This window comes from Bombus huntii, chromosome 15 (genome assembly GCF_024542735.1).
Source record: "Bombus huntii isolate Logan2020A chromosome 15, iyBomHunt1.1, whole genome shotgun sequence".
Lineage (NCBI taxonomy): Eukaryota > Metazoa > Arthropoda > Insecta > Hymenoptera > Apidae > Bombus > Bombus huntii.
In genome coordinates, this window is record NC_066252.1 from 8,002,365 (window position 1) to 8,016,959 (window position 14,595).

Genomic DNA, 14,595 nt, shown 5'->3' on the forward strand with positions numbered 1-14,595 from the left:
GGAAACACGACATGCAAACGACCGAACAGATAAAGGAGAGAGGCGATATCGAAGATGGCGGAGAGAGGGAGAGAGAGAGAGAAAAAGAGAAAAGGAGAGGGAGAAGGAGGAAGAGAGAAAGGGAGACGACGAAGCGCGCACCACGACTCTGATCGCGAGAATCTTTCTTAGCTGTTGAGAGCGTGGCGTGCTTCAGAGGAAAAGAAAAAAATAACACGGTGGGGAAAATAAGAAATGCTCCGCCGCATTATCTTATCTGCATTATCATACACACTGCGATATGTTGGCCTCGCGAGAGCAACTTTGCCGAGAAAACCGACACTGGCGTTCAGTTCCGCGTTTGATGTGACCAACGTTTCCATGATCCTGATTACTATTAATAGTATTATTGTTAGTAGTATCGTTATCGTTTTGGTGAGCAGTTTGCAGATTTTTATTTCGTTTTTTCTTCTGCGTATACATGGAAAGTTTAAGAACTCGAAAATACGTGGAATACACGTAACGTGCAAAAATGTATTATATAAAGGTACGTGAAGTATAGTGTTTGGTATAATACTCGGTAGATACATAGCGTTCGGTATGTGTTTAGTGTGCCACTAAATGTGATATCGACGATCGATTATCATCGGCGAGTGGACTACGCTTTTTCGCGGATTTTATGGCGAATGTAAAAATTCAGAGGTTCGTGGAATACGCGCAACGTGAAAATATACGAGCCGCTGCATATGCAAAAGCGGTGTAAGTCAAAGAAAAGTTGATTATTACCGAGTAATGAGAGGTAAAATGAGAATTCTGTAAAGCGTGGAGCGGACGATTCTCAGCGAGAAGCTAACCAACATTTACCTACGCTTGCTTTTACTTCTGCGCGAAACAGGATGAAGGTCACGCTCTCGTGATGCGGTGTTAAATGAAATGCGCGAAAAATTGATTTACACCGCGTTTACGTTACGCGGCTCGTATCGTAAGGTGCCTGCCTAAAGTACGGTACTGCAATATTAGGTCATCCCATAAGTTCGTGCCGACTTTTGTGTATACATTTCATGCGTCGATTTCTAAACATACGGCGATAAGGGACCAATGCACTTGAGCTTAGCTGATCGAGAACAGATTTTCCTGGATATAAGGTCGTAATATAGCGAACACAGTGACTTGTAACAGTAAAAAATGATGAGTGAAATGCGTATCCATTTTCGACATCTCGTGTTATATGAATCTCGGAAAGGATGTTCAGCAACAATTGCCACGAAAAACATATGTGCTGTTTACGGCGAAAATGCGCTTTCATCTCGCACCTGTAGCAAGTGGTTGCAACGTTTTAGAGCTGAGAATTTCTGTTTAGAAGACGAGGAACGCTCCGGGCGTCCTCCTCACACAGACGAACATAAAATTCGCGATCTCGTTGAAAAATCACGAAGTTTCACAGTTCAAGAGATGTGAAATGTTCTGAAAATACCCGAGATAACGATTCATAGGTGTTTAAAAAAAATAACATATATAACCGCTCGAAAAACGGCACGAACTTATGGGATGACCTAATATTTATGGACGTACGAAGGTTTCGGCGACGTCGATGATCCACGATTAGCTGGCAGCAGGAAAATTACAAATTTACTATAACGATGCAGATATTTCGAGCCAGCTGTAAATGCAACGAGACACATTGGTTCGTTTGCGATGGCGAAACGAAAGGAGACAGAAAGAGAGGAAAGATATAATATACGATAGAATTATGGAGGTCAGATTGAAGAAAGACAAATGAGGGCCAGTGAGGACTTCTGAGAATTCTTCATCTTCTCCTCGCGAAATCGTCTTTTCGATAAATCCAAAGCGTGCGGTGAGTGATTTGTCGTCTTATTGGATTACAATGTTGCGTTTAATACGTTGTGTCGTGATCGATAGGCGCCGAATCACGCCCCTAATTGATCCTCCTCCCACAGCTGATATAAATCCTCTAATCAATAAATAACGATTCCTGGAAATTTCGTTGTATTTTTAATTGAGGTTTTTATTCTTAGCCTTCTTCTTATAATATACGTAGCTGCTTTTACTTTTTTTTTTATTATTGTCGGAATTTCATATTTTATAGTAGCTCGATTTTTACGTTAGAAAAAAGAAAACTATGTGTATTGACCTAGTTTATCACCGAGATCTTGAAAAATCTGTCGTTTCCTAAAAACAAATTTTCCAATTTACCATTCTCTCTCTCTCTCTCTTATCGTCTAAGAAAAATCATAGTGATCATCCGAAGCCATAAAAAAGCCCAAAGCATCTTTATCGTTCCTCATGTTTCACCATTCCTCTTACTTTCTCCCCAAAAGTATATCATCGAGATTGGATCCGTACGTGCAACGCTTTCGTTAAAACTTGCTATCGTAATCTACAACGATTGGAAAATTTCGAACAATCGATTACTTGAGTTCAGAATTAAAGGCATGGAACAATTGGTATAAATGGAATTGGTAGACGAAAAATTTGTCTATTGTTTCCTACAGAAAATTTGCCAATTACAATTCTCAAGAATCACAGTGATCACCGGAAACCCATGAATAACGCAAAACTATCTATCTTCGTATTTCTCTTAGCTTCTCCGCGAAAGTATTATCTTCAAAATTTCACCTATGCATACGACGATTTTATTCAAACTCAGCGTCGTTCGTCACGTACTTTGCGATATTTCAAAAATTGAGAATAATAAATTTAAAAGGATGCTTGAGTGTAAAATTAAAAACGCTAAAAAAATTTCTCTGCTAACTTATTTATCATCCTTCCTCCGCCCCCCCCCCCTCCCCCTCCCCCGCCCCGAAAAAAAATTTTTTTTGCCAATTACCACTACGAAGAATTACAACGATCGTGCGAAATCGAATAGAAATCGCCAAACCGTGTCCTCCTAGTTTCTTCTCCGAAAGGACTGTCGTCGAAATTATAGCAATAGGATGACGGAACATGAAGGGCTGCCGGTGGATGGAAACAAAACCGTAATGGCGGTGAATAATTGCCGAGCAGGCATGTACGACGCGGACCTCGGATAAGTTTGTGCGTTTGACAGGAAACGCGTTATATGGCAGTCTCATGAAAATTATATGTTGCGCCCCAACGGCGCTAGGGTGGTACGCACGTTATAAAGTCCACCCTCCCTCGTCGATCAATATATACGCCACCCATGGTGTGTTCCTCCGTCTGTCGATTTGTTTCCCATGAGCCTCGTACGGCTGCTGCCAGTTCTCTTTTTTTTTTTTTTCTTTCGCCCCTCGACCCGTATAAAACGTGAAATCACCGTGTGCGTTTCGTCGTAGCACGCGCCTGAATTATCGTAAAGCGACGTTCACGGGGTATCCTTGATTCGTTTAGCGGGCGATTATTTTCCTGTGAATTTAGAGAAATCGTTGGAGTACATTTTCGGAGAGTTTTCTATGTTCCGCTTCTTCCTAGGGGAATTATTCTTAGTGCCTCTAGGGGAATCACCGGGACCGATCGCCGGTGAATTGTTCCTAGTTACATTGGCCAGTTGCCTAGGGAAATTCGGTGACTCGACTGCACATACTCTTTCTATCGAGTTTTTTGGGCCGATAAGCGCCAGCCGGGCGTTATTATTAGATGCAAATTCGTACTTTCATCGAGATGAGTGTAAAAAAAGGAGAAGGAAGTTCAGATGGAAAATTTGTTTATCCACGAAATATTACAGCAAGTACGATATTTTAGGTATTTTCTATATCTCTGCGCGTTAGCCGCGTCTTGTACATCTTAGCATCTTCTTGTGCATCTCGAGATTTTACGTAAATATATGGAAAATGGTTGCATTACAAAGGACGAGGCGCCTAAAAACAGGCCAACTAAATTTGCGCCTTCCTATTAGCCGATAACAGCTGAGACGTTCAGGTGGCCTGTTTCAGGCGCCTCGCCCTGTATCTTTCAGTATTATAATATTTACCCAGAGATAGAATGGATATTAACCTTTTCAGATTGTCAAGGTTAATAACGAGCGAAATTTATTGCCGTGATAAGAACGATTCTTTCGTTGGATCGTATCGTACGTAGATCGTGAGTTGTAGAAACGGCAAGAATTTTTGAAACAGGCAATGAGAAAATGGATCCACTCGGTCACCACCAGCAGAACTGGTTTCTTCGTCAATTTAGAAATAATAACGAAAATATCTCAAGAATACAAAACGTCTATCTCGTTTGAATCTTGTTCTTACGTTCCATATTTAAAGATAAGATTGAAACTTGTCGTACAATGATACAAAAAGATCTATTTGAATAATCTACACACACACACACACTATAATTGTTTGGAAATATGTATTAGTATCGTACCGGGTGTTTTCTTTCGTCATTTTATAAGTTCGCGAAACGTAGAAAATTATCTCGCCAGTTCACCTCCAACGATACAACGAGTACCTCCAGTTTCAACAATGAAATTTATATTTTTTTCGTGTTGGCGTTTGCAATTAAATCAGAGTTGTTCGGACGCGTATCGAAGAGGGACAGACGTAGTTATAAAATAATTTCCGATATTTTCGTTTGGTAGCATCGTAGCTGGCGGCGTTAGCCGGGCCCGAAATTGAAATTTCGTTGGCAACCCTGGCGTCCATTTCGCGTTTCCCTTTTTCCACCGAAACAATCGAATCCTGCGCTAATTGGACCTAGCGGAACTTTGCGTAACGTCTATCTTAATATTACGCTACGAATTTCACCGATCGGAGCTTCCAATCGTACGATACGTCACGTAAAACCTACCTATGTAATTAAATTTCGAAAAGATTCGAGATACTTAATTCTGTACGTGTGTGTGTGTATGTGTGTGTGTGTGATCGAAATATAGGTCGATTATTATCGGCGATGATTTTAGTTGAATATTCGGTACATCGTAGAAACTGTATTTAAAAAGAAGAAAAAAGAGAGGCCAGAATTTACTTAAAATTAATAATTTTCTATAGTTACCATACATGTAATAATTATTAGCATAGAATGTTTAATTTGAGAGGTTCAAAGGAGAAATAGCAAAAAACCGTGGGTAAAATTTCAGACAGGAAAAAGATAATCCGATTTCCAAATCTGCAAGTTTAACATTTATGTTACATAATTACATTATACAGGGTGGTTGGTAATTGGTGGTACAAGCGGGAAAGGGGCGATTCTACGCGTAAAAAGAGGTCGAAAATATAGAATAAAAATTTTTCGTTCGAGGCTTCGTTTTCGAGAAAATCGACTTTGAATTTTCGGTCGGTACGCGTGCACTTTATCGCGTCTCGTTATAACGGATCTCACCGTAGATCGTTGTCTCGATTGACGTTATTTTTTTAATTTTTTACATTCTTATTCTATATTTTCGACTTCTTTTTTCGCGTAGAATCACCCCCTTTCCGCTTGTACCACCAGTTACCAACCACCCTGTATATATTATATATAAACATATTATATTACGCTAACACGTTGTTGTTTGGTCACAAATACTATTTACGATATTTACGATATTTACATCGTATCAGTAGGCGGATTTGTATCCATTTAGCTGAATGTCCGCTGCTTCTCACGCACAAGTATTCCAATTTATGTTTACAACCCTCTGTTTGGACACCCTGTTGGAGTTAAATTTCGAAAAACACTCAAACACGTGTTTGTTTGTTTTCAACGAGAAGTTCACGGTGTCTAAGTTTAACGAACATACAAATGCGATTATCTCTTGGAAGAAGAAAAAACGTACTCTTTCTCACCCCTATAAGAATTGGATTTCGAAAAGCGGTCAAACACGTGTTTGTTTATTTCTAACGAGGCGTGCACGTGCCGAATTTCACGTACCTAACTTCGGTCGGTACAAAGGTATGGTTATCTTCTGAAAGAGAGAAACCTACCCTTTTTCTCCCCTCCCCCCCCCCCAAGAGTCGAATTTCGAGAAACGTTCGAACACTTGTTTGTTTATTTTTAACGAGCAGTTCATATGCCGAGTCTGCAACTTCAGTGAATATAAAAATACGATTAAACTGTTTTAAAAAAATGTTACCCTCTTCTCGTTATCCGTTTGGGGTCCAAACATCCTTTCTACGTCATAAAACAAGCATATTGTCCACATTTCAAATCTCTGACTGCAGTTAGCAGTTTGGGCTGGGCGTTGACGAGCTGGGCGTCAGTCGCTTTTGCAATATAAAACGCAATTTTTTTATTCTTGATTTCTATTTTATTTCATCCCTTAAATTTTCTGGTGTATACAAATAGATTCTATTATCCGATTAATTAATTTCTCAATTTTTGTCGATATGAGAATCTACAGAGAATTAGACGATCGAAAGCAATAACCACGAACGAACAATTGATATGAAATTTGGAATTTTTATTTAAATTCAATGAAAATTGACTGAGCTAAAATCGATCGGTAAAAAGAATTTCTTCCTTCTTATTTAGTTTCGAGATTGCTCGCAACGTTGTGTTTTCGCCTTTCGTTTTCAACTTCTTATCCACTCAATTAACTAAACGTTCCACAGTGACTTTCTGCGTTGCGAACGTTGCCGCTTCCTCGGTTCCTCTTTCGTGATTAGGTGAACACGGGTGAAGTTTGTGTGACCTACTCCTAGCCTTGCAAGTATCGACCGATGCTTCCTACTCTCTCAATCTCCACAGCTTTTTTCTCCCGAAAATATCGTCTCGCACGTTTATCACTGTTATTATAAATTTTGTATCGTTACTATTGACACATGTGTAATTTTGTGTGCTACGCTAGATTAGCCGCGTAGTAGTGACACATATATATGAGTATGAGTGTGTGGAGTATATGCGTGCACAGCGTCTCTTAAAACAGATTTTTTTATTTATTTATTTATTTATTTAAATTTTACAATTTGTCCAGTAGGATATTTGGTAAAATATTATAGCTTAGTGGTATAATAATATAACATGTGGGTGGCTACCCCCAACGGGGTACCATCTTCGTGTTTGTTAGGTTATATCCTTTGTGAAAACAGATGAATGCAACTGTTCCGTTGGTAATGTGGTAAAGAAGATGGCGAGACAAAGAGAGTGGCTGAGACGCGTGCGAATGTATATCCACGAATATCTTGTAAATCACGTATTAAATAAATCTGAAACTATTTTGATATCAATTCTAAGTGTAATCTAATTGTTCCTATACGTTTATTTCGGTGATTAAGATCCATAATTCTCAACAGTTACACGGTGAGTTCCACGGTGATAGAATTTTACTTTCAACGATCCAAGTGCCCGTGACTATTGCACGTCAAATCGACTGCAACATAATAGCGTTCTCAGTTACCGTGTCTCTGTAGATTCTCGTTTCTTATCGCCGTATAATATTTCCACTGAGATCTCCACGTTGTTCTTCGTTTCCGACAGAGTATACAACATTCGATCGCGTTAAGGTCGCTGGTTAGATCGATCCTTGCCACGTGTACAAGCAATTCGTCATTAGCTGATTCGTCCAACGCGAAGTACACGAAACGCGTAGTATCTAAAATGTCTTATTTTCTTCTCGTCGTACAGCTAAGCTTCGAGAATACGAAACGCGCGATACAACAAAATTAGGAAAAACAATCGATGAAATTTACAAGAAAAATACCTTCGATAATGTTAGGTTAGCAACTAAGTGTTTGCGGGTTTTGTCAATACCATCTAATGACAAAATCCGCAATCACTTAGTTGCCAACCCGATAATATTTCCGACGCAGCAAGAGCCTAAGGAGAAAATAATGGCCGGACAGAACGAAAACCGGGCAGCAACGAATTCGTCTTTTTAACGAAATTTGTCAACGTGCGACGTTACAGCGAGCGCAATTAGGAGGCGGGCGGTTGTTTCTTTCCAAGCCACTTATTTCGCTGGCAGTCGGCAAACGTGACGAGAGAACGCACAGCGGAATAAAATGCACGTATCAAGGGGGTGTGCAGTGGAAGCAATGGCGAATAATTCGAGGGGACAGAATCGCAGACGGATAGGGTCGAAAAAGGAGCAGCCAAAAATCAATAGTACCATTCCTGCGACTTGTCCGCGCGTTTCCTGCCATTCCGATGACGAAACAGCCCGGCGGTTCAGTTCCATTTCGAATAATCGTTCCGCCGGAACGAAATTAGAATGCGATACGAACCGGTAAACGCGGAAAATGGAACGTTTATATTCGACCCGTGATCCCTTTGCATTCGCATTTTCTCAAAGGCTCGTACCCACTGCGATTCTTTCGTTTCGCAGTGCAGACTGAATTTATTATTTTTGCACGGCGGTACGAAGATTTTCAAGAAAAAAAAGGGCTGATAGATGTTTCGATAAAAAAGGACGCTTTTTTTCCGGCGGTTGAAAATCCAGAGCCTAAAAACGATCGAAAGTGTGGACAAGAGAATTAGCGTGTTAAAAATAAATCGGTGTAATAAGTCAGACGAGTATGTAAATAATTTTTTATTTCTCGCGTAGTAACAGTTTCGTTGGGATTTTGTTGGTTATTTTCTGGCTGGCTGCAGGAGACAAGGAATATTCGATTTTTTAGCGAAACAGGTGGTTTCGTTAGCGATGTTCGTATAAACGTTTGAAATGAAAGAAACGATCAATTCAGTATGAAATAAAAGAGATTCTCGTCATTCAGATCTTTTACTATTTTAAATCTGCGATCGCTCGCATTTACTTTATTCGTCTGGCTACCATTGTTTCGTTTGCTGTTTTAGCGTGAATTCATTATTTTTTGCCAAGTTAAACGTCGATACGATGATTCTTAAGAAATTCTTAAGAATGTGTGACAAATGTTGCGACGAAGATCATCCAAAAACTATGATAAAAATAACCAAAAGTTTGAACAAAGGAATTATCACGTAAAGGATGAGAAACAAGTGGATATAATAAATCAAACGAATTGTTGTTTGATTAAAACAATTTTGTATTCTTCGTATAGTGTGCAATTGTTTAATCGAGATTTTTGTTTATTTTTATGGTATCTTTCGGACGGTCCAACAAAGGTTTGGTTCTTAGCGAACCAATTTCATTAGTAATTTTCTTAAGTATCTTTGCGTAAACTTTGTGTAAATCTTTCAACTAAAAAGATAAAATAAATTCACACTGGAATACCAATGAAAACCTCCAACGTATAATTCTTCTATTATTTCAGCTCTGGCACGGTTCTCCAATTTTGATATCCCCATCTTCTTTCAACGACCAAGAAGACTCGTAAATAATATTAAAAATGGCTTTATCGCTAAACTGCGGATTTTCACGTACGTGTACCACGTATTTATAGAAAATTTGAAGGTGTAACGTTCCACGAAATGCGCACACGATATCCAATAAGGTACAGCGCTTTCTACACTGCTCGGTAGGTAAAACAGTTATCCGCCGAGGTTTTACCTTCTTAGTTTACGCTCTCAAAAATATTACATACACATTGTCGCAATGATTGTCACAAGATCGAACCCCTAAATTCACGCGTGTCAGGAAGAAGAACCGTTTCTTTCTTTTTTTCTTTTTTCTTCTGTTTTAAAGTTAAACATTTCGATAACATGAAACTATTAGAAAAAGACAGCGACTGTTAAGCGTCTGTTATTAATTTTAATTATTCCTTTAATAATTCCAAGCATCTAGAACCACGGCATTCTATTTGTACTGTTTCCACAGGTGAACCGCAACGAGGCACAAAGACAGTTCGATTGTCTCTGAGAGTTTTTATTCGCGTCGAGGGAGTTGCAAAACTCGTGGAACGCGGCTGAATGAGCCCACGCGCATTCCCTGACTGTCGTACGCGGTCCAAGATATTGACATTGGCCCTTTTCCACCAGATCTGATCGTTTTATTATGCAGCCAGCGGAACTCGGTTTCGAGGATTGGCACAGTTTCAAGCGCACCAAGCTACTCAGACGTTTCACGACCCAGTGCTAGCCTCCGTCGGTTTATACACGTCCTAAAACATTTATATCACGGTCGATATTTCACGGTAAATTGGAAGAAACGATCTCGAATAACGTTATATCCAAGCAGACGAAAAATCCAGTGGCCATTCGTTTCAGAAAACAGTCGATATTAGATCGTCGAGATTATGCGAGTATTCGATCAAAATAATGAAATTATCTTTACTTTGGATCGTATTTGAATAATTCCGGTGTTCGATAAAAATAATGCAGAAATTTTTCATGCACGTCCGCGACGAGAAACATCGTTTTACGATATGTTTCTAAGAAGAAAACGTTTCTGTAGGACATTTGCTGCTATACATCGATACACCTTCAGGTTTCTCGTCAAAAAATCGATCTTCAGAAAACGTTCTTTTCGACGTTACACGCGACCCTTAAAACAATAGAACTGCGTATCGAGAAGATTTTCGTTGAACAATGAACGAGGCAGATACTCGACTAATTTCATTTAGCCGAAGCATCCTGTACATTCTACAGAAATTTGCATACACGCGACCTATAATCTATAATCCATAAGCTAACGTGAATTAAATTACCTACATACAGGGTGTTCGCGTTCAGAAGCGAAGAAAAACGTAACGCGATATTCTCGTATTTGTGTCTCGCTTGTCTTAAACCTAAGAAATTCTACGAAATTAAAGCTGCCATATCTTTGAGTCTTTCACGCTCCGCTGCCTTCGTTCGAGAGGAATACAAAGAGATTGCCGTATGGCGATCGTATGGCAGAAAATTGCAAGCTGAAAACATTTTTCGAAAATGTGTATCTCTTTGCAGCTTCGCCCTCGAAATGTAAATCGAAAAAGCAAATAAAAAAAAAAAAGTGAAAAATACGCAGAAGGTGGAACTGCTCGAAAATCGAGCCCAAACGTCATCCTAATGCGGCAACTAAGTGATTGCGGATTTTGTCATTAGGTGGTAATGACAAAATCCGCAATCACTTAGTTGCCAGCCCAATATGAAAAGGATGCGAAACAAGGCAGTCAGATGCCAATTTGTAGGGCGAGGCGCTGGAGCGTAGCAGAGGCAAATACATTTTGGATGGCCGGGAAACAGAGTAGGTGTATTTTTGTATGCGAAGAACAATCGGAAACGCTGAAACGTTTGTTAGAGGACTGTGGAGGAATAGAGGATAGAAGCACGCGTTAGAGAAAACTGTACGAGATCGAGATGGAAAAAAGACAGAATGATAGAATGGTTGAGGAAATGAGAAAGAAGCGAGTGTGTATAAGGAAGGATAGGGGAAAAGGAAGAGCAGACGTGGGAACGCCAAAGAGAGAATGTGCGACTAACATGTGAGATTCAATTTAAGTAATTAACCGAGAGTAAATAGAATGTAACTGAGAGTGAGTTCAAGCATTAGATTGTCCCAAAAGTTTCTTTCGTTCTTGTCCCGGGAGCGACAAGATGGATCACACGTAATTCGATAAAAAAATATAAAACAAAAAACGTTATACGTCCATTGTTTCCTTATAAAACGAAGGAAATTTTTGGGACAACTTAATATTATATTAACAATAATCTAGCGTGTATCGAGGTTGAAAGAGCGTGTGAATAAGAAATCTACGTGAATCTGGTTTTGCAGCCAGAAGGCAAAAATAAATAGATATATATATATACAGGGTGGTTGGTAACTGGTGGTACAAGCGGAAAGGGGGTGATTCTACGCGAAAAAAGAAGTCGAAAATATAGAATAAGAATTTAAAAAATTAAAGAAATAACGTCAATCGAGACAACGATCTACAGTGAGATCCGTTACAACGAGACGCGATAAAGTGCACGCGTACCGACCGAAAATTCAAAGTCGATTTTCTCGAAAACGAAGCCTCGAACGAAAAATGTTTATTCTATATTTTCGACCTCTTTTTACGCGTAGAATCGCCCCTTTCCCGCTTGTACCACCAGTTACCAACCACCCTGTATATATATATATATATATTTGTATAATAATAATTATTATGTATATACATGTAGGTAATTATTATTATATTATTATATATATAATTATTATTATATATGGCATCAAAAAACGACGAAAACACACCTTTCTCTCGAGTCACCCGTTACACACACGTCTTAGAAGACCAGCTCGCATAAAACGAAGCTCTGGCGTGTAGGTGTTTATCGATGCCCACGCGAGCGTTTATCAATCGTCTGGTATCCTGATATTTCACCTTCAACTATTATTCTTCATCGCCATTCAAACGATCATGCCTCATCATCGTCGTTATCTTCATCAATCGCAAACTCACGTGTACAGCGGCTCACGAAATTATACAGACACCGGCAAGAAACTTTTTCATCGATACATTACACGCGTCACATAAAACATTTTGATATTTCGTTCACGATATAACAAGATTTCCACGTTATGATTATAACAACACACCGTGAAACGTGAAATTAATCCGAGGATTTACGTACAAGTTATCGTTGCCGTTTATCGCTGGCATACGCTTCGCGGAAATTGCCGGCTTAGCAAATTAGTAAATTAGTAAATTATCATTATTATTATTATATAGAATCGGTTTTTGTACGTTGAACAAGGTGCACAAAAACGTATACTTAGTTTCACGAATCAATTTAGAAGGCAGTTTTGGCTACGAGCAATTGATTATTGAATTTTTCAGCTGTTTATTATTAGACCGCGGATTTTTACGCGTTTATGGGAAATTTAAAGGTAGAAGCACTGTACGTGAAAGTATACGGAATATAAAAAATAGCGTGTTCGTTGTAACGTTTTCTCGATGACACAGATCTGCGTCTAAAAGAGAAAATTTAAAATTCGTATCTATCTCCAACAACATAATTAATTAATTAATTTATCCGATAGCTATAACCACTTCCAATTTTAAATTAACAGCGACTCTAGAACGTGGAACACGTTTTTATATCTAGCCATAATTTAATTATCCTTGTAAAAGTGTAACTCGTCGCTGGGAAATCGTGGCGTCTCGGTAATCTAATTGTTCTTGTCAACTAGCACTCAACCTCCTGAAATTACAGCGTTTCGATAATTTAATTTTATTACGGAATCGTTTTCGAAAATTACAACGTTGCGATAGTTTAATTGGCCGCGTCAATTATCACACATTTTCGAAAATTACGGCGTTCCAACGATATAATTGTTCTCGTCAGCTACATCTCTCTACCTTCTTCTGTAATTGCAACGTCTCGATAATTTAACCGTTCTTGTCAATTACAACTCATCTTCTAAGATTACAGCGTTTCGGTAATTTAATTCTCGTCCACTACAACCAGTTCTTCTACAATCGCAGCGTTCCAGCAATCTCGTTATCTCTGTCAATTGCAGCTCGTCTTTCTAAAATTCTACTCTTTTTCCGTCTCGTTATCCTTTCAACTTCCTTCCGTCTTCCACTGTACCTTCGTCAAACTACGAGAGACGTATGGAAACCAACGATCCCAATATTTGTTACCTAACTCGACCTGAAACTGTCGTCCGTGTATCGAAAGATTCGCGATACGCGCACACGCGCAAAGATCCACGCGAGTACGCGTGAGTTGAATGAAAAGCCACGCGAAAGGTGTGTTCCGATTGTATCCGAGGAACGACCTTGAGCAACGATACTACGCGGAGGAGCATTCCTTTTTAACTAAGGGCAACGTGTAGCCTGTCCGTGATCGCACGTGCGACCGCTATCGATTACGCGAGAGGCCGCCCCGAGAGCTTCGGGGGTTGGGTCGGGGGTGAGTTTTATCGGTAGCCCTCGTCAACCCTCTTTTCTCGGACTTGCCACCACGAAAATAGCACGGTGCACGCCATGAAAATAGTAACATGGGAAAATACCGATTCCAGCGTCGTCAGTGACGGAGCACAACCCTTCGGCTTCGTTTCCCTTTCAACCCTTTGCTGGGTGGCGAAAGCACGGAAGAAATATGAAATTTACCAATTGTACGAAATCGGAAAACTTTTCTTCTTTCTATGCCGCGTTTACTTTTTCTCTTGTGGTACAGGAATTTGGTTTGCTTTGGTTCGGTTACATTGAAGTTTAAAATTCATATTTGTTTGTAACGGCTACGATATATCGATAGTAACGTAGGTATAGCGAATATTTTTTAATTACATTGATGACAGTATATCTGGTTATGATTTATTCATTTTTATCAGTTATAACTCATTCTCTAAAATTGTAACGGGTCAATAATTTAAAAGCGCTCTTGTCAATTACAATTTATTTTTTATTAAATTTCAGTGCTTCTTGTTGTATCATCGACTGCTCATCCTTTGAGCTTCCTTTTGTCTTCCATTGTACATCTGGTGTATGTAATTGTCCGGTGTATGTGTGTAAAAAGCGCGTATGTCATTTTTGTCCAGAACCATAATTTTTCCGCGAATGTCCATTTACAAATTTCTCTCAATTTGATTATTCACAAAAAGGGAGCCACCTCAATTTCGATCATCTATCGATATGTTCTCGATGTCATCAGCCTGAGTAGTATCGCGAAGGCTTTATATACGTGAGTATCTCGTTAACAAAAATAGTTTACGCGAAAGCGCATAATCCGCCGGATATTTACATTTAATAGAGTGTAAGTAACGCGGATCTTTTTTCTTTCTTTTGACGTAACCCAGGTAACCCAGATCTAATCCAATCGCATTTTTGATTAACTTAAAATTAGATCTGGATTAGGTCAGATTAGATCTGAGTTGTCGGGCGATTGCCTGCTCGTACCCCCACTACCACT

General features: G+C 39.3%; 1 protein-coding gene and 1 long non-coding RNA gene across 9 annotated transcripts in view; one reads left to right on the forward strand and one right to left on the reverse strand.

The window, feature by feature from the left end:
• The window catches only part of LOC126873776 (IQ motif and SEC7 domain-containing protein 2-like), a 144,348-nt gene that overhangs the window by 83,597 nt on the left and 46,156 nt on the right, over positions 1-14,595 (reverse strand). The window contains exon 1 of one of the 7 annotated variants that reach the window (XM_050634993.1): positions 11,933-13,488. The exons of the other annotated variants lie outside the window; for them this stretch is intronic. The gene's annotated coding sequence lies outside the window, so the exon portion shown is untranslated. Of the gene's footprint in view, positions 1-11,932; positions 13,489-14,595 lie in introns of those variants that run through there. 7 annotated transcript variants of the gene reach the window in all.
• LOC126873799 (uncharacterized) lies at positions 121-11,310 on the forward strand. Of its 2 annotated transcripts, XR_007692550.1 has the most exons (4): positions 121-526; positions 1,626-7,167; positions 9,096-9,299; positions 9,599-11,310. It is a non-coding gene; the product is annotated as an uncharacterized LOC126873799 (long non-coding RNA). The 2 variants fall into 2 exon arrangements; XR_007692549.1 differs by having other exon boundaries at positions 121-7,167.